General features: G+C 44.1%; 1 protein-coding gene across 1 annotated transcript in view; it reads right to left on the minus strand.

The window, feature by feature from the left end:
* The window catches only part of RAD21 (RAD21 cohesin complex component), a 55,432-nt gene extending 34,836 nt beyond the window's left edge, over positions 1–20,596 (minus strand). Inside the window, exon 1 of the mRNA XM_089659039.1 lies at positions 20,431–20,596. The gene's annotated coding sequence lies outside the window, so the exon portion shown is untranslated. The remainder of the gene's footprint in view (positions 1–20,430) is intronic.
* Between the last annotated feature and the right edge of the window lie 1,002 nt (positions 20,597–21,598).

The following is a 21,598-nucleotide window of genomic DNA, read 5'->3' on the forward strand; positions in this document are numbered from 1 at the left end:
CCGTTTGGCGGCTTCAAAACAGTCTCTGCATTCCGGGTGCACGCCATTTGGCGTGCTCCCGCACATGCGCCGTTTGCGCTAATGCAGAGCGGCGCAGCAGTGCGATCTGTCACCGGCCGTGCACCTCGGACACGGCCGATGACAGATCCGAGTACCGGCTCCCGTTGCTGGTACCATGTGACCTGCTGTGACCAATCACAGCAGGTCACATGACAGTTGTATACAATGGATGGCTTCATTCATGCCATCCATTGTATACTAGTGCCTAGCTGTGAATGGTCACAGTTAATCACATGCACATGTCATGTGATTAGCTGTGACCAAATCACAGCTAAGCACAAAAAAAAAAAAAAAAAAGCTGAATGAATCGATTTAATTCAGCTAAATGCTTGCTTATAGCAAAGTAATTCTTTGCTATAAGCAAATTGTGTAAAAAAAAAATACTGATCACTTCCCCAAAGTAGTACAATGTTACTATGGTAACATTGTACTACTTTGGTCATAGTAAAATATAAAAAAAAAAATCTTAAAAAAATAAAAAAAAAATGTAATAAAAAATTAAATAAAAAAAAAAATAATTTTTTTTTTCATACTGTCACCAGTCAGTGTCCCTGTTCACCGCCATGCCAGTTATATGATGACGCTGTACTGCACTGGTGACCGTATGTAAAAAAAAAAAATAGTGAAAATAGTTTTTTTAATTTTTTAATTTTCCGAAAAATGATGACAAAAAAATACAACTTCAAAAAACTCGCCATGCCTCTTATGAAGTACGTCGGACTGTCTACTCTGCAAAAAGGGGTCATTTGGGGATATCTGTACTGTTCTGACATTCTTGAACCACAAGAAATTAGATTGGCTGTCAGTACTTCAGGATTGATCAATATTCAGATCTATACCATAGTTTGTGAACTCTATAACTTTTCTACAAACTAAAAAATACATCCTAATTTGGGTTATGTTCACCAAAGACATGTAGCAGAATACATCTCGGCCTAAATTTATGAACAATTATTTATTTGTAAACTTTTATAACAGAAACAAAAAAAAAACGTGTTTTTTTTCAAAAATTTTGGTCTTTTTTTGTTAATTTAGCAAAAAATAAAAACACCAGCGGTGATTAAATACCACCAAAAGAAAGCTCTAGTTGTGTGAAGAAAATGATAAAATTTTAGTTTGGGTACAGTGTTGTATGATCGCGCAATTGTCATTCAAAGTGTGAGCGCTGAAACCTGAAAACTGGCCTGGGCAGGAAGGTGTAAAATTGCATGGTATTGAAATGGTTAATGGTTAATGGTTGAACTAGATAGACTTTTATCTTTCAGCCAGACTATGTAACAAATCTAGATGCTATAATATGAGGGAATTGTGGGATTGTATCAAAATATTCAGTATATCTCAGGACCTCTCTCCAGTACTTGCATATTTCCCCATATTTGGCCTCTGTACTACTTCTGCTGCACTGAAATACCAAGCAGTTTAATCAGCCCTGCTACATTACGTAGAGGAGGGAGGGTGGTATTCACCTTCATCACCCCCCACAAGTAGTACAGTGTCACTATGGTGACACTGTACTGCTAGGGTGACAGCATGTAAAAAAAAATACAAAACATGTCTATATAATTTAAATTTTTTTTTTAAAAAAACTATACATTTTTGGTTATAAACTAATTTGGGTTATTTTTTTTTACTAAAAAGATAACTGAATACATTTTGGCCAAGATTTAGAAAGATTTGCAAAATTTTATAAGAAAAACACTTAAATTTTTTTGGACATTTATATAGGGAGCAGGGCCCTCCTAACCCTCTAGTATTGAACTGTATTGTCTCCCGTTATATTGTAAAGTGCTGAGAAAACTGTTGGCGAAAATATATATATCCTGTATAATAAGATATAGCAAGAAAAATAAAATCCCAGTGGTTTATAAATACCGCCAAAATAAAGTTTTATCTGTCTAACAAAAAAATGCTAAAAAATTCATATGGGTACAGTGTTGCATGACTGCGCAATTGTCATTCAAAGTGTGATAGCACTGAAAGCTGAAAATTGGCCAGGAAGGGGGTGAAAGTGTCCAGACTTGAAGTGATGTGCAAGAGAACAGCGGTTACCATTGCCTCCTGCTGCTGTCAGTCACAGCCAGTTTGGAGGGAGCAGGCTGAGACACACTGTCTTGCTGGGATCGGGGGAAAGGGGGAGCCAAGAGCACAGACGGGGGACCTGAGAAAAAGGAGGACCAGGGATGCAAAAACATTACGCACAGCAATTAGGTACGACTTTTTACATAAACAAAAAATTGCCTTTACACTTTAAAAAAGTACCAGTGTGTCAGTAATTGGCGCTATCAGTCATTTTATCATCCATCTTATTTGCAGTTACATATGTAATTGGAATGTTAGTTAGTGGTACACCAAAATTAAAATTCTGGTGCTGAAACCGAAAATTCAAAATGCACTTGGCCAAAACCGCGCAGTTTTTAAAAATTAGTATTTTTTGGAAAAAAATACACTGCTAAAAAAAAAAAATATATATCTATCTCCCAATTTTTTGTAAAATATGTAAGGATGTTACGGCGATTAAATAGATACCCAACATGTCACGCTTTAAAATTGTGCACGCTCGTGGAATGGCATGAAGCGGTGGTACTTAAAAATCTCCATTGGTGATGCTTTAAAAATCTCTACAGTTTAGCAGTGTAAAGTTACAGGAGGTCTAGTGTGATAATTATTGCTCTTGCTCCGACGTTCGTGGCGATCTCACATCTCTCTCACAAGACCCCACATCTCTCCTCTGCAATGTCAAGCATTGGATCAAAAAATGCATTGATCTAGTGCTACAATAAAAAAAAAAAAAAAGCCGGAAACTGGAAGGGACGTTGCTCCGGTCCTCCAAGGGCATAGAGATGTGTGGTGGTCATCTTTCCTTCACTTATCTCTATGCCCAGCACCGGGATTGATGGTTTCTCAGGTAAGACTGAACTACCGAGCAGCGGCCGGGTGACGCCGGACGGGCAGCAGCAGGCGGCTTTGAGGGCAGGATTTTTTTGGCATCTTTACCAGTGCTTTTTTACATTTCAGCAGAAAGGGGTGTTTTCGGCCGAAACGTTTCGGCCACTGGAATTTTGGTGCATCCCTAGTAGTTTTTACATTGCCTGAGGTTTGCTATGAGTCTCAACAGGTTCTAAAATCCCAACAATTAGGTTTCATGTACAGCTGTAAGAAGATATTTTTGTCATATAAAAGGAAACTAGTAGAGAAAGGTGCAAGTCAGGACATAATACTACTCCTTCCACACAAAATCTGAGCCGAACAGGACGGGTGTCACATCTCAGCCCCCTCAGTTTCTGCCCAGTGGACTCAGGTGGACCCGTCAACTTTTACATCAGGCCATCTCTGATCCATAAAAACTGAAAAAAGGATGCAATCCATTTTGGGGGGGTTCCCGGTCCTGGGTGCACCCAGAGGCAGCAGGTGTAAACGAACACAAGCAAGTTAACATCTGCCTGTCCATAAGACTCCATGACTGAGTGATCAAAAGTCAATCTGCGCAGTCAAAACCCAAATGAACCATGAGTTGCAAGTGAACGCTAAGGACACAAAACCACACATTATCATGCAGCTTTTTTTTTTTGCACTGAACTGTACTGGAACGTGGTAAAACGCACCAGAACACAAGTCATTTAACGTGGGTCAAGGACTTTCTACGGCCCTGTCCATCTCTCCTAGAATCTTCTGCATGCTCTCAAGTCTGTGCTAGGAGACACAACAAACCTTCTAGCAATGGTAAGAATTGATGTGCTATCCTGGAGGAGTTGGACCGCCTGTGCAACCTCTGTAGGGTCCAGGTATCACCTCATGCTACCAGTAGTGACACTGATCCTAGCCAAATGCAAAACTAGTGAAAAACAGTCAGAAGAGATGAGTAGGGATAAAAAGGTCAGTGGCCTCCACCTGTAAAACCATTCCTGTTTTGGGAGTCATCTTTGTTGCCCATCTAGTGCACCTGTTAATTTCATTAACACCAAAGCACTGATTAACAACCTCTTCTGCTACGTAACGGACCAGATCAATATCCCAGGAGATTAACTTGATGCTATACTCTGATAAGTGTTCCTTTAATTTTTTTGAGCAGTGTATACCGTATTTTTCGCTCCATAAGACGCACCTAGGTTTTAGAAGAGAAAAACAATAAAAAAAAATATTCTGAACCAATGGGCCGCAGACCCACCGTGGAGGGGACGACCGCAGACACACCGTACAGGGGACGACCGCAGACACACCGTACAGGGGACGACCGCAGACACACCGTACAGGGGACGACCGCAGACACACCGTACAGGGGACGACCGCAGACACACCGTACAGGGGACGACCGCAGACACACCGTACAGGGGACGACCGCAGACACACCGTACAGGGGACGACCGCAGACACACCGTACAGGGGACGACCGCAGACACACCGTACAGGGGACGACCGCAGACACACCGTACAGGGGACGACCGCAGACACACCGTGCAGGGGACGACCGCAGACACACCGTGCAGGGGACGACCGCAGACACACCGTGCAGGGGACGACCGCAGACACACCGTGCAGGGGACGACCGCAGACACACCGTGCAGGGGACGACCGCAGACACACCGTGCAGGGGACGACCGCAGACACACCGTGCAGGGGACGACCGCAGACACACCGTGCAGGGGACGACCGCAGACACACCGTACAGGGGACGACCGCAGACACACCGTACAGGGGACGACCGCAGACACACCGTACAGGGGACGACCACAGACTGCAGACACACCGTACAGGGGACGACCACAGACTGCAGACACACCGTACAGGGGACGACCAGAGACTGGACCTTTGGGGAGGGAGGGAGAATCTGAATTTGACAGGTACCCGCTCTCACTTCCGCAGAGTTGTCCTCCGTTTATTGTGACAGCCGGGTGCCCACTGCGCAAGCGCGTCTCGGCTGTCACAGACGGGTGCCCACACTAAACATGCCGGCGCGGGAAGACTGTACAGTGCTGGACCGAGGAACAGGTAAGGTCCTGCTGCAGAGAAGAGCTGAGCGGCCGCTCCATATGATGCACTGACATTCCCCCCCCCCCCCCTTTTTTTGGGGGAAAAAAAAGTGTGTCTTATGGAGTGAAAAATACGGTATATTATGGTCAGTACTAAATACATGTAAAGATGAACTCCAAGAAGCAGCTTTATTTCTGTGTAATTGCTGATGGTTACATATCTTCAGCCAAAAGGTTGTTTAATTATTTCTCCAATCCATCTCTAAAAAAATAGACATGCATTATTCAAATCACAGGCTCCCTTGCCTATGATATTTTGTAAGACCGGTGGCCACTATGACATGTATTCCCAGAGCCACCAGTCTTGTCTCTGTCCTGCTGCAGTTCTTGATAGGGAGTGGTGACACTATTCCATCCCTGCTTGCTATAATGGGTTGATCCGAGAGTTAGACTCCCATATGAATCGCCCACTGAGGCAGCATTATCAAAAGGATAGCCCAGGACTCCTGGTCTCTCCCGCCTCCAATGAGGTCATGGGAGGACAGACCAGGAGTTTTCTCCCCTCTCTGCCCCCAAGGCTTGCAATATGCTCAGTGTAAGCGTTCCTCTGCTTATAATCACAAGCTCTAAATGTACCTGCACACATTCACTTCAGATTCCCTTTGTAGAATGAGAACTGTAGTTTCTAAAAACTGTAGCGTGAGAGGACAAGACGTGGAGTGATCCCTGCATTTCTACCTCCTCCTAAGGCAAGAAGCCGGCATTTTTAATATACAATGTCTGTCAAGAGGGTTGGGGACACTGACTGGGAAGAGGAGTGGCCAGGGTCAGGCAACAAGGGTGTAAGAGGATAAGCACCGGAGGGGCACTTTGGAAGGGAAGAGGGGGATTGGATTTTAAACACACACACCTTCTACTCCCCAAAGATAACCCCCCCCCCACTACATATCTGACACTATTTAGCCTAACTCTAGGAATAAAAAACAAAAACTACCCCTTGCAGTGGGACCACCCTGCACTGCAAGGGTTAAATGCTTGTTAACTCTGGGCAGACAGACAAGATGTAATACTGGCCTTAATCCTCTGCTGCAGGGCTCTACTCCACTCTAGAGCCGCTAATGCAGAGTGATGTACACTGCTATACATTCAGGGGAGCACAAGGGAGACATGCAGGGTCTTTTAGACCCTGGATATCTCATTAACCACTTGCCTACTGGGCACATATACCCCCTTCCTGCCGAGGCCAATTTTAAGCTTTCAGCGCGGTCACACTTTGAATGACAATTGCGCGGTCATGCAACACTGCACCCATATGAAATTAAAAAAAAAAAAAAAAAGGTTTCACACAAATAGAGCTCTCTTTTGGTGGTATTTAATCGCTGCTGGGTGTTTTATTTTTTGTGCTATAAAACAAAAAAAAAAATAAAAAGCAAAAAAATTAAAAAAAAAAAAAAAAAAGTTTCTTTGTTTCTATTATAAAATTTTGCAAACAGGTAATTTTTATCCTTCACTGATGTGCGTTGATGAGGCTACACTGATTGGTATTGATAGGTGGCACTGATGTGCAATGATGATGGGTACTGCGGGGCAGCACTGATCATTGATGATCGGTGCCAATCTGTCCTCTGGCAATTGCCACAAAATGCAGCCGATAACAGGCAAATGCATTTACAGGTGATCTGCTGTGTCACTGGACACAACTGATCACGTGGTAAAAAGCCGCTGTGATTGGCCTTTTACCACATCACGTGACTAGCTGTCATGGAGATCACTGGGTGCGCGTCCCCGGGGGTGTGCGGGAGGGCGCGTTCTGGGAGGACGTCATACGACACCCTTCCAGAACTGGATAACCGCGCTATAGCCGTCATTCGGCTATAGAGCAGCTGGCACGTGGTTAAAAAAAACATTTCACCAAAAAAAAATAAAAAAATCACACGGGACTTTGTGTCCCTTATGTGATTAAAATAAGTGAAGTAAAAACATTTTTTTTTTGTTAAAAAAAAAAAAAAAAAATATCAAAGTTGCACCCAAGCACATAACATCCATATATATGCACATACATAAGTTAAAGCGCATGCCGGGGTGCCTACGCATGAAAATGTTCATTGCGATACATGTTACATATACATGCCAGAATGAGAGCAATAATTCTAGAATGAGACATCCTCCGTAACACTATACTGATGACCTAAAGTGGCTTTAAAAGGGGCACCTATAGAAAATATAGGGCAATGAAGTTTGTCACCATTTCACAAGCACACGTAAATTTAAGGTTTGACATACTGGACATTTACTCAGTGGAACCTCATTCTATATTTCACAAAAAAATGGGGTAATTTATTGCTTTTTTGTGCCCTAAAATTAATTTAAGTATTTAATGAAATTTAGCGTTTCCTAGACCTTTGCAATAATATCGTTCGACAAAAAATTGGAACTACTACTATTTTATTCTCTAGGGTCTTTGCCTTCAGAAAATATAGAACGTTTGGGGATTGTGTGTAATCTTCAAGCCTAAAATGATTTTTTTTTTAAAAATTGTGCAAAACACGCAAACATGGCTGGGTTTCTACAGTTGAGACTGTTTTGGATGAGGTGGGATTAGAACCTCAGACATTTTACAGATTTCTAGGGCTCAGAGAGCCTTCCCCTCACTTACTATACCTGGGAGTAATTTCACCCTACAGGAAGTGAAGGAAGCCAACATCAATAGCGAACAAAATAAAGGTTTATGATAAAATGGAACTACAGTCCTCATGCACACGGGACATTTTCACAGCTGCTGTTTTTAGCTTTTGACTTTTTTTCTACAGCCAGTAAACTCCCCAGCATGTTATCCTATGTGTCCATGCACACAGACTAATTTGGGTTTTTTCCAGCCAAAAAACATTGAACTAGTGGGTTTCTAGAAGAGTTTTTTTGTAAAAACACTAACGCTGAAAAACACAGCAAACCAGCATTTTTGGACTTTTTTTTGGTTAAAAAAAACCCTCTAAAAACCGCACACATGAAAAAAATGCAGCTAACCGCTAATACAAAAACTCATGTTTTTATTGGACTTTACACAGCTAACGTTACCAGCATTATTAAAATACCCCGTGTGCATGGAGCCTTAAAGTGTTACTAAACCCCGGATTCACTATATCTGGTCTCGCACAGTACACAGAACATGGAAGGGCAATCATTTTAGCAAATATAAACTGCTAAATACTTTTGCTCATCAGCAGTTAGAGCAGTCTTGTGACTTCTATCAGTGTCCAGCCGAGACCATGTTAAAGCTTGTAGGAGTTCTCATTCTGCTCTAGGATGCAGAACCCCTGACTTCTGTCTGGACAGTGCCGATTGGCCCTCTGCTGAACACGTACAATCCCAAGAAAAAGCAAAAACAAACAACCTCTCTAGCAATACACCCCAAACTGGGCATGTACAGAGTAACCGCACGGGCCAGATATAGGCTAGCAAAGGGCCGCATCTGGCCCTCGGGCCGCAGTTTGGAGATCACTGCTCTACACCATATGTCTCATCAGGAGGTAAGAGGGAGAAACTGGAAGAAGGGGAGGATCAGAGAAGTCAGGATCAAACTGCGTTTTTACACAATGAAGAGGATTAACCCCTTAGGTTCTACAATGAGTATAACAAGCATGCTTTACTGCATATACAGACTGATTTTACTGTTGTGGGTTTAGTAACACTTTAATACCTGTCCAAAGGTCCCTCACCAACGTCTGAGTGCAGAACTTCAGACCTCTTCATTGGCCAGTGGGGGATGATGTCCCTCCTAGGTAGGAAGCCATCATCCCAGCACTTAGACCGGTCCAGTGCTGTAAGCCAAGATGTGCATGCACAGCTCTGTTTACAGTGTCAGAGAAGACAGCAAGTAGGCAGACAGGGGCATTTTATTGCAGACAGGGGCATTTTATTGCAGACAGGGGCATTTTATTGCAGACAGGGGCATTTTATTGCAGACAAGTCAGTGCAGGTCTCTTCTACAAAAAAAAAACAAAAAAAAACCAAAAGCCCGCCGGCTTGCCTTTCTTACAGCAGAAGTTCAGTTTTGCTACAAAGCTGAACTCTGGGAATTACAAACAGCCACCCATTCAGTTTTAGCCCCCCACAATGCAAGGATGGAATGCTTGTAAAATCTAGAAGAAGAAAAGGCCTAATCCCTTATTCTTCTCTCCCCGAACTGTCAGAGCTTCTCAAAAGGTGCATCCTCACCTACAAAGTAGACCTGGTCCTGCATTGTAAGGGATGACATCAGGGTGAACGCTGTCTGGAACACCTTACAAAGGTCTGTCACACTGTGGAGGAGGCCTACTGGAGCAAGGAATGTGGTAGATTACAGACGATTCCTCATCTCCTAGACTTCAGAATTTAACCCTTGCAGTGCCAGGGTAAGGGTTACTTTGACAAGCTGCTGCAATGGACTGCATCCGTGAATGCCTGGAAGAGACTTCTATCCCAATGTAAGTTATACAGCCCAAGGTTTTGGCCACAGACATGCTTCAAAAAGCATCTAAAGCTAAAACTTTAGTTTTACAAGTGGGTGTTAGACCCCCGATCAGGTTCGTTTCGTGTCCTACTGGAGAGGATTCACTTTAGGGGATCAACAGAATGTCAGGAAAAAAAAAAAAAAAAAAAAAATCAATCTTTTACACGCCTGTCACCAGTACAGGTGTTCCAGGTGGAAGATTTCACTTTGGTGACAACTGTAAGGGTAGAGACACATTGAGTTAGTTTACCAATATACTGAATCTTGCTGCTAGAAAACAACACATGCACCTATGAGGAAATGTAAGCATGTTTATGCAGATAAACATGCAGACAACATTGAATAGCAAAATAACTTTTTTCCCTTTACAATTAGCACTGATTCATGTGTACACGTGTAAAAATATGCTTATATCCACATTTGACTGAAATAGTTTTTTTCTTAAATGCAAATCTAGAATATGCTGTATATAAATACAGATTATTAGAGCTGCGTTCAGATGCCAAAAAAAATAAACTGTACAGGTTTGAACACAGCCCAATTATTTTTCTTCCTAACTACAGCAGATAGAGGCTGAATTTATCTAGTGGGAAACAAAAACTGACAAGGGCTCCATTTCTCCCACACTCCAAGAGTGTTTGATGTACTAGCAGATTTATATACACTAAAACATACGGAAGCTCAAGTTTTACATAAAAGCTAATCATTGTAAGCCCCCCTGCAATGTTGTAGTGCAACTAAACCTTCCTATACTTTTCAGCAATGGAAGCTGCCATCTTAGCCTCTGATCTTCACCTGCCATGATGCTGCACGTGTTCAGTTATGACACCAGCTATTTGATGGTTTGGCAGTTTGAGAATACAGGCAAATCTGACAGATCACATTCCTGGCATGCTGGGAATGTAAATTTTTTGTTACTTAAATCAGTGGGTTTAGTAGCGCTTTAAATGGTTTGTCTCCTCTCTAACTGCAAGAGAGCTTATTCTTTTGAAAATCAAGGCTTACTGGCAAAATCACCAGATGAAAATAGAAAGCAGGCTAAAAAGAAAATGAATGCAGCCACCACATTTTAAAAAGGATAAGCCATAATCACACACACCTCGAAAAATTAGAATATCGTGCAAAAGTTCATTTCAATAATGCAACTTAAAAGGTGAAATATAAGAGATAGTCTCATTACATGCAAAGCAAGATAGTTCAAGCCGTGATTTGTCATACTTGTGATGATTATGGCTTACAGCTCATGAAAACCCCAAATCCACAATCTCAGAAAACTAGATTACATGCAATCAATAAAACAAGGATTGTACATAGAACAATATCGGACCTCTGAAAAGTAGAAGCATGCATATGTACGCAGTACTTGGTTTGGGCCCCTTTTGCAGCAATTGCTGCCTCAATGCGGCGTGGCATGGAAGCTATCAGCCTGTGGCACTGCTGAGGTGTTATGGAAGACCAGGATGCTTCAATAGCGGCCTTCAGCTCTTCTGCATTGTTCGGTCTCATGTCTCATCTTTCTCTTGGCAATGCCCCATAGATTCTCTATGGGGTTCAGGTCAGGCGAGTTTGCTGGCCAATCAAGCACAGTAATCCCATGGTCACTGAACCAGGTTTTGGTGCTTTTGGCAGTGTGGGCAGGTGCCAAGTCCTGCTGGAAAATGAAGTCAGCATCCCCATAAAGCTCGTCTGTGGAAGGAAGCATGAAGTGCTCCAAAATCTTCTGGTAGACTGTTGCGTTGTCCCTGGACTTATTGAAGCACAGTAGACCAACACCAGCAGATAACGTGGCTCCCCAAATCAACACAGATTGTGGAAACTTCACACTGGACTTCAAGCATCTTGCAGTGTGTGCCTCTCCATTCTTCCTCCATACTCGGGGTCCTTGGGCCTCTCCATTCTTCCTCCATACTCTGGCTCCTTGGTTTCCAAATGAGATGCAAAAGTTGCTCTCATCAGAAAAGAGGACTTTAGACCACTGAGCAACAGACCAGGTCTGTTTTTCTTTAGCCCAGGTAAGACGCTTCTGATGTTGTTTGTTGTTCAGGAGCGGCTTGACAAGAGGAATACGATATTTGAAGCCCGTGTCCAGGATCCATCTGTGTGTGGTGGTTCTTGATGCACTGACTCCAACCTCAGTCCACTCCTTGTGAAAGTCCAACACTTTTGAATGGCCTTTTCCTGACAATCCTCTCCAGGCTGCGGTCATCCCTGCTGCTTGTGCACCTTTTTATTCCACATTTTCCCTTCCACATAACTTTCTATTAATGTGCTTTGATATAGCACCTTGGGAACATCCAACTTCTTTTGCAATTCCCTTTTGAGGCTTTCCCTCCTTATGGAGGGTGTCAATGATGGTTTTCTGCACAACTGTCAGGTCAGCAGTCTTTCCCATGATTGTGATTCCTACTGAACCAGACTGAGAGACCATTTAAATGCTCAGGAACCCTTTGCAGGTGTTATGGCTTAATTAGCTGATTAGAGTGGGACACTTTGAGCCAAGAATATTGCACCTTTTCACAATATTCTAATTTTCTGAGATTGTGGATTTGGGGTTTTCATGAGCTGTAAGCCATAATCATCACAATTATAACAAATCATGGCTTGAACTATCTTGCTCTGTATGTAATGAGTCTATCTCATATATTAGTTTCACCTTTTAAGTTGCATTACTGAAATAAATGAACTTTTGCACGATATTCTAATTTTTCAAATTTCACCTGTATAAGTTTGCTTTTGGGTTTATAGTATAACTAAGGGCCCTCTCACACGGATACCTTGCTAAAAACACAAAAATATTTCCCTTTAACCACTTCAATACCGGGCACTTTCACCCCCTTCCTGCCCAGGCCAATTTTCAGCACTCACAGTTTAAATGACAATTGTGCGGTCATGCAACACTGTACCCAAACAACAGTTTTATCCTTTTTTTTAAGACATGGAGCTTATCTGGTGGTATTTAATCACTTTTTTTTATTTTTTGCTAAACTGAAAATCTTAAAAAAAAATTTCCTTAGTTTTTCTTATAAAAATTTTATAAAAAGTAATTTTTCTCCTTCACTGATTTGCGCTAACTGGGCTGCACTGAGTGGCACTGATAGGCAGCACTGATGAGGCACTGAAAGGCATCACTCATGTGGCATTGATTGATGATCAGTGTACATGTCCCCTCTGAGGAATGGCGGTTACCGTTGACAGCGCGTGAGGACAGGACTGCTGATAACTGTAATTTCCTAATTACATGTGATCAGCTGTGATTGGACATAGCTGATCACACGATAGGGCCTACGTCATTGGCTCTTTACCGCAATTGTTGAACTGCTGTGTCCCAGGGACACAGAGGACCATCGATGGCTGGGGGTGCGCATGCGCAGCTAGAGTGGGAGTACATCATATGATGACGTCCTAGAACGAGAACCGCCACCCTCCCATCATTTTCTTATAGGGCAGACGGGAGGCAGTTAAATCCCAGGGGACTCTTCACAACACATCTACAGCATAGTGATGTGAAAAGTCCTGCATGCTGCATCTTTGGTGCACTTTTCAAAACCACACCAAAAAACACAGCTCCTCATTGCAATAAATGGAAAATGAATAAAAAAAAAGGCACATATCTATGTTTCAATGTACTATAAGCAAATTAGTTGGCTGGGGGAAACCACTCAATGAAAAGGGTGCCTATCCCTATAATATGATTGGGGGTCACCACAAGCCACGTACACTGAACAAAAGAAGAAACTGTGGCAAACATGACAACCAAGGTTATCCTATATTAGAAATGTAAAAATGTTTATTATCAAAGATCAATAAACATGCCCAACAATGATCAAAATGGAAAATAAATGAAAACTACTCCTGGTGAGACCCAAAGGATCCCTCCCAGCTCCCTCTCAACCCCCCAGGTTGCAAGTGCATGCCAACCAGAAAAACATGCGTTTTTAACCACTTCAATCCTGGGCACTTTCACCCCCTTCTTGTCCAGGCATATTTTCAGCTTCCTGCGCTCTCACAATTTGAATGACAATTTCTCAGTCATTCAAAACGATACCCAAATAAACTGTATATTATTTTGTTCATACAAAGAGCTTTTTTGGTGGAATGTAATCACCACTGGGTTGTTTGCTAAATAAACAAAAAAATTACCAAATTGTTTTGGAAAAAAACCCAAACATTTTTCTTAGCTTAGTTTTGCATAGAAGTAATTTTTCTACTTCACTGATGAGGCTGCACTGATACTGTTTCAGGGTACACCCTGTACTCACTATGCCACCCCAGAGGCGGAGAAAGGCATGAGAGGAGCAGTGTATACAGTGACTGGCTGTCACTATAGGTCAGTACCGCTTTTTAAATGCAATTGCTGGGTTTTTTCTATCTTCACTGTAGCTCAGAGAATCAGCTGTCACTTTCCCCTCAGCTAAAAGAAAAGTTTCATTCATTCCCTGAGCTATGGTGAAAAAAAAAATTAAAGGACGGTGATTGCATTTAAAGACCGGCACTGACATAGCGACAGCCAGTGAGGGAGCCTCTCTGTAAACACTACCACCTCACTGTATACTGCAGTGTTTCTCAACTCCAGTCCTCATGGACCCCCAACAGGTCATGTTTTCAGGATTTCCATTATTTTGCACAGGTGATTTGATCAGTTTCACTGCCTTAGTAATTACCACAGCCGTTTCATCTGAGGGAAATCCTGAAAACATGACCTGTTGGGGGTCCATGAGGACTGGAGTTGAGAAACACTGCTATACACATTGCCCCTCTCCTGCCCCCTCTTTGCACACACTGCCCCCCCTCCCCCTCACAAAGATGGTCTGTCACTTATATGCTATCACATAGGGGACTACTGGTCCCCATGTGATAGCAATAAAATCATAAGCAAAAAAAAAAAAAAACACATGAAAGAAGAAAAAAAAAACAAACACTGGAGCCTCCCAACGTACGCAGACATTTCAGTTTCGGCCACATGCATTCTGAATTTTCGGTATCGGTTTCGGCACCAGAATTTTAATTTCTGTGCACCCTTAATTGCTGCTACCAAGATTGCACCTTAGGCTAGGTTCACACCTATGCAGTTTGCGTTTGATCCGTTTCTGCAGTGCTTTTTGAGGTCCGTTTTTGTACCCTTTCCCCCCCCTTGTTGCTGATTAAAACGCAAAACACAGCAAAAACGCACTAAATGCTTTTCTGCAACGTTTCCAATGAGGTCTATAGACCCAAAAAGCAACTTTTTGCATTTAAAAAAAATCCCTGACCCTTTCCAAAAATGCACAGGGGGAAAATGCTGAGATGTGAACGTGTCCCATAGGAAATCATGTTAAATGGACTGTAGTGCGTTTCTGCAAAACGCTGCAGAAAACACTTAGGTGTGAACCTGGGGTAAATCAACCATTTATTGGATATTAAGAAGTTCAAGGAGAGAGGTTCAATTGTTGTGAAGAAGGCTTAAAGCGGAGTTCCACTCAAGCCATCACAAAATAAATGTCAGCAGCTACAAAAACTGTAGGTGCTGACTTTTAAAAAAACAGCCATTCACCTGTCCCTCGGTCCCGTGGTGTGTCCCCTGCAGCATGTTTCACCGGCCATCTTGTATTCCAGGAGGCTGGCATCTTCAGTGTGGGCACCCGGCTGTGACAGCTTGCGTCTTCACAGCCGGGTAACCACTGCGCATGCGCGAGTAGTGCTGCGCTTCGTGAATGGTCCTGTAGTCTTCTGGGACCTGTCACGTGTCCCAAAAGACTACAGGGAGGGAGGACACCTTCTGCTTCTGATCGCCTAGGCCAGTGGTCGGCAAGCCGCGGCTCTTTACACTCTTTAATGTGGCTCTTCTGTGTGCCGGGCGCCCGCTCCCCTCCCTCCTCTCGGGCGGCTGCCCCAAAAGTCAGGACTCTGCAGCTAGCCCAGCAATGGGCAAACTACGGCCCGGCGGACCTTTTAATCCGGCCCGCGGAGCGTGGCAAACATTGGCTGTCAGGATGTAGGCGGGGCAGCGTGACGAACTCCTCTCACAGTCCGCCCTGAAGACCAGAACGGCGCGGGAACACGGCGAGAGGAACGCGCGGAGCAAAGGTAAGTGAACTGACAAAATATGTGGAATGAATTACTATATGGGGGATGAATTACTATATGGGGGATGAATTACTATATGGGGGATGAATTACTATATGGGGGATGAATTTTCAGTTTTAAAATTGTGGCTCTCAAAATAAATTTCAATCGTGGTTTTGGCAAGATTTGGCTCAGTTGAAAAAAAGGTTGCCCACCACTGGCCTAGGCAACCGGACTGACGTGGGAGCGGGTACCTGTCAAATTCAGGTACCCGCTCCCCCCGTGCCCCAAAGGTGCCAATCCTTAATGGGGAGCGGGGTAGCAGTCAAAGCGGAACTTCCCCTTTTGGGTGGAGCTCCGCTTTAAGGACACCCAAGACCAGCAAGCGACAGGACAGTCTCCTAAAGTGGATTCAGCTGTGGGATCGGGGCACCACCCGTGCAGAGCTTGCTCAGGAATAGTAGCAGGCAGGTGTGAGTACACCCGCATGCACAGTGAGACAAAGATTTTGAGGATGGCCTGATGTCAAGAAGGGCAGCAAAGAAGCCACTTCTCTCCAGAAAAAACATCAGGGACAGACTGATATTCTGCAAAAAGTACAGAGGTAAAAATCATTTTCTCTGATGAATCCCCTTTCCAATTGTTTGGGGCATCTGGAAAAAACCTTATCCGGAGACGAAAAGGTGAGCGCTACCATCAGTCCTATGTCATGCCAACAGTAAAGCATCCTGAGACCATTCATGTGTGGGGTTGCTTCTCACACAAAGGAGGGGGCTCACTCACAATTTCGCCTAAGAACACAGCCAAGAATGGTACAAAAACATCATCCGAGAGCAACTTCTCCCAACCATCCAAGAACGGTTTGGTGAGGAACAAAGCCTTTCCAGCATGATGGAGCGCCTTGCCATAAGGCAAAAGTGAGAACCAAGTGGTTTGGGGAACAAAACATCGATATTTTGGGTCCATGGCCAGGAAACTGCCCAGACCTTAATTCCATTGTTACCTTGTTATCAATCCTCAAGAGGCAAATGAACAAAAAACCCACAAATTTTGACAAACGCCAAGCATTGATTATGCAAGAATGGGCTGCCAGTCAGGATGTGGCCCTGAGATTGATTGACAGCATGCCAGGGTGAATTGTAAAACTTGAAAAAGAAGGGTCAACACCGCAAATAGACACTTTGCATCAACGTAACCCCATGCCCTCCAGAGGATTTACCCCCTTCCTGACCGGGCCATTTTTTGCGATACAGCGCTGCATTACTTTACCTGACAATTGCACGGTCATGCAACGCTATACATAAATTAAATTTGTGCCCTTTTTTCCCCACAAATAGAGCTCTTTCAGTGGTATTTAATCTGCAGTTTATTTTTTTGCTCTATAAACAAAAAAAGACCAACAATTTTGAAAACAAAGAAAAAAGTGATTTGACCTTTTGCTATAAAATATATCCAGTAAAATTGTATAAAAAAAAAATCAAAATCTAATTTCATCATAAATTTAAACCAATGTATTCTGCTGCATGTCTTTGCTAAAAAAAATCCCAATACCTGTAAATTAATTGGTTTACGTGAAAGTTCTAGCATGTACACACATACACACAGGAATTTTTTATTTTTTTAAATACTAATATTGGGGGCGATCAGCGACTTATAGCCGGACTGCAGCGGCATTCTGACACTGGGTGGGAACTGTCACTGACATCCCCAGTGACACGAATACAGTGATCAGTGCTAATAAAAAGCACTGACAATGTACTAATGGCACTAGGTAGGAAGGGGTTAACATCTGGGGTGATCCAATGGTTAACTGTGCTGTGCGTTTTACTAAGGAAACATGCTTTGTATTGCTCTGCTATGCAATAAAAAGCAGCATGTCAGTACTGACAGGGGAGAGATCTGTGTTTACACACAGACCTCTCCCCTTTCACTGTTCCTCAGCGATTGCCAGCAGGGAATCTCCGACTGGGATCCGGTGACAGACAGCCATAGCCGCCAATGGTGTCATGGGTAGGGTGACGTGAGCGCGCCGTACCAGAGAATGCAAAAATCACTTATACGTACACGTGATTTCGCACAGCCCTGCAGCAGTAGTTCGGCGGCAAGGAACTGCTTAAAGTTACTAAACCCCGGACCCTGCATTCCCTATATCTGGTCTCCCACTGTACACAGGACATGGAAATGCAATTATTTCAGTAAATATAAAACTGCTAAATATATTTTCTCATCAGCAGTATAGCAGTCTTGTGATTTCTATCAGTGTTCAGCAGAGCACCGGATAAGGCTTGTAGGAGGAGGTTTTTTTTTGCTCTAGGAGGATGCAGAACCCCTGACCTCTGTCTGGACAGTGCTGATTGGGCCTGTGCTGATCACATGCACTCTCCCAAGAAAAGAAAACCTCTCTAGCAATACACAAACTGAGCATGTGCTGAGTGACTCCACTTGATATGTCTTATCAGGAGATGAGAGGGACACTGGAAGAAGGGGAGGATCAGAGAAGTCAGGATCAAACTACGTTTTTACACAATGCAGAGGATTAACCCCTTAGGTTCCACAGTGAGTATAACAAGCATGCTTTACTGCATATACAAAAAAAAAACAACAACAACAATACACAAACTAAGCATGTGTAGAGTGACTACACCAGGGGTCTCCAAGCTTTCCAAAGGGCCAGTGTACTGTCCTTCAGACTTTAGGGGGGCTGGATTGTGGCCAGAGAGGGTAGAAAAAGTCTTGGGGCCAACATCAGTGAGTACACAAGGTCTCAGGTGTGGTGTTCAGTTCCATAGTGCCTGGGCTCAGTAGACCTAGTAGTGCCCCATCATTGCTCTCACTGGAAAGAATATTGGCCCCTTGTTGTTAGTGGATGGAATAGGGCCCCATTATTAATATTAGTGGGAAGAAAAGCACCCCATTGCTGGTGTCAGTTGTGGGGAATTATGCCCCACTTTTGGTGTCAAGTGTTAGGAATAGTGACCCACGGGCTGGATATACAGGCTAGCAAAGGGCCGCAGTTTGGAGATCACTGCTCAAGATTGTAAGCTCGTAAGAGTAGGGCCCTCTTACCCCTCGTACGCTGTCTGTCTTTGTTGTACTGTGCCATGTATTGTCCCCCCCTATTGTACAGCGCTGAGCAAACCCTTTGGCGCTATATAAACTCGTAGTAATAATAATAACACCATACGTGTTATCAGGAGATAAGAGGGGGACACTGGAAGAAGGGGAGAATCAGAGAAGTCAGGATCAAATATCTTTTTACACCATGCGTATTATCAGGAGATAAGAAGGGGAGGATCAGAGAAGACAGGATTAAAGATCTTTTTACACCATGCGTATTATCAGGAGATAAGAAGGGGAGGATCAGAGAAGACAGGATTAAAGATCTTTTTACACCATGCATATTATCAGGAGATAAGAAGGGGAGGATCAGAGAAGACAGGATTAAAGATCTTTTTACACCATGCGTATTATCAGGAGATAAGGGGAGGATCAGAGAAGACAGGATTAAAGATCTTTTTACACCATGCGTATTATCAGGAGATAAGAAGGGGAGGATCAGAGAAGACAGGATTAAAGATCTTTTTACACCATGCGTATTATCAGGAGATAAGAGGGGGACACGAAGGGGAGGATCAGAGAAAACCGGATCAAAGATCTGTTTACACCATGCGTATTATCAGGAGAGGGGGACACAGGAAGAAGGGGAGGATCAGAGAAGACAGAATCAAAGATCTTTTTACACCATACATATTATCAGGAGATATGAGGGGGACACTGGAAGAAGGGGAGGATCAGAGAAGACAGGATCAAAGATCTTTTTACACCATACATATGATCAGGAGATAAGAGGGGGACACTGGAAGAAGGGGAGAATCAGCCTGTATTATCAGGATAAGAGGGAGACACTGAAAGAAGGGGAGGATCAGAGAAGTCAGGATCAAAGCTCCTTTTTACACCATGCGGAGGATTAACCCCTTAGGTTCCGCAGCGAGTATAACCAGCATGCTTTACCGCATATACAGACTGATTTCACTCTTGTAGGTTTAGTAACAATAGCTTTGCCGGTAGGAGACGCTTGGAATTATACTTCAGTATCCCATAGTACCATCTGACAAAGATCTAAACACGGAAAGGACAGATGTTGTGAAATGTATATTTGTGTCATTCTCAGAACTTTTGGCCGGGGCTGTAGAGGGGGGATTCCTCCAACAATCTGGGGGCCCCCAAATGATTCCCTTCATTTGCAGGAATTTCCTCACTTCCTGTTTTGGCTATGGGACAGGAAGTGAAGGGAAATCTCCCCAATGGGGACACAGATGACCAAAAGAACCTTACAGGGGTTCCCCCGCTTCTTTATCCAAAATGAAGTTTGGCATTTAGTTCCACTTTACATAATCTGAATGCCAGACTTGTACAAGAACCGATCCAGAAAACAGAAATAAAAGTCTGTCCCGGGAAGTAATACACCCCCGTGGTGGTGGGGGGTGTCAGTCTGGAAGCAGCAGGTTGCCAGTGTGGCCCATTGCAGGCAGCAGACTCCATAACACGGACCCAGAGCCATCCCTGTGGGTGATCTGCCTTCCCCTATGTATGAGGTGGAGCAGAGTCTTCCGGGAGATGTGTACAGTACAGCGGAGTCCTCTGCTCCGATATAGAGGTGATCGGTACATTATCCCCTTCATATCAGACCCTCCGCTCACAGGTCCTCTACACCCTGCGCGGGAAAAGGGCCTCAGGACAGGCCGGGGATTGTAGTGCGGCCTGCACCGCCAGCCCGCCATATTAGCGGCGGCCTCGAATAGAATCACAGGCCTCGGTGCGCGGGCCTCTCACTCCTCCACGCTTTTCACTCCGCCCTCCTCCGACACTCACCGCCGAGTGCTGGCCCCGCCGTCCGCTGAGGCCGCTCCGTGTCTCCCCCGCCTCCTTCACTCGGGCTCAGCCGCTGCCACTTCCACTCAAACAAACAAGATGGCGGCCGCGCCCCTTCCTGCCGCCCAAAACTCGCGTTCAAATCCGCAGGATGTTTACTGATGAAATACCACACAGGGGGCGTCACCACCGAAACGGGAAGACGGGAGTGAGCGGCGGGACTGCGTCGTGGCGTCGGGGGGCGGGGTGTGTCCGGGCGAGGGAGCCATGTTGGTGGAGGAGAGCTCAGTGTGTGTGCGTCTGCAGACTGAAACCCGTACTATGAGGGTTGCTATGGCTGGCTTCTATAGGAATTCTAGAAATCATGGCTTTCATATGTTATAGATCTGAGACCTGAGTACACTTTGATAAAGTCACCCGCTCACAACTTGTAAAGGTTCTAAGTATACCTGAACTTTCATCTAAAGGAAGAGTTCGCCTTTACGATAAAACTCTCCAAATTTTCAGCATCCCCGGTACATGGCCCTTTCATGATCAACGTCACAACTAGCCCTCCCAGACCCAATTTTGCAACTTTGACACGTGTTAGTAAAACTGCATACATGAGCAAGGGGCGGACTGACAACTCATGGGGCCCCCGGGAAATAGGGGATCATGGGGCCCCGTGTCCTTGCCCAAACTCAAAAAAGCCTATGAAAAAGGTACCAGGGGCATCTCATGGGGCCCCCTACTGACCCCGGACCCTCGGGCAGTGCTCGAGTTTCCAAATGGTCAGTCCGCCCCTGAGCTGGGCTCTCTTTCCTCATGTACCAAATTGTATTGTAACTGTAATGTCTACATTTGTTTTGTAAAGCGCTGAGAAAACTGTTGGCGATATACAATACCTGTATAATAATAATAATAATAATATCATCCCAACATACACCATATTGCCAAAAGTATTGGGCCAGCCTTGCAAGTCATTGGATTCAGGTGTTCCAATCACCTCCATGGCCACAGGTGTATAAAATCAAGCACCTAGGCATGCAGACTGCTTCTACAAACATTTGTGAAAGAATGGGTCGCTCTCAGGAGCTCAGTGACTCCAAGCGTGGTACCGTGATAGGTTGTCACCTGTGCAATAAGTCCATCTGTAAAATTTCCTTGCTATTAAATATTCCACGGTACA

Source organism: Staurois parvus, unplaced genomic scaffold (assembly GCF_062004578.1).
Source record: "Staurois parvus isolate SC_StPar_1 unplaced genomic scaffold, SC_StPar_1.0 ptg000030l, whole genome shotgun sequence".
Classification (NCBI taxonomy): Eukaryota; Metazoa; Chordata; class Amphibia; order Anura; family Ranidae; genus Staurois; species Staurois parvus.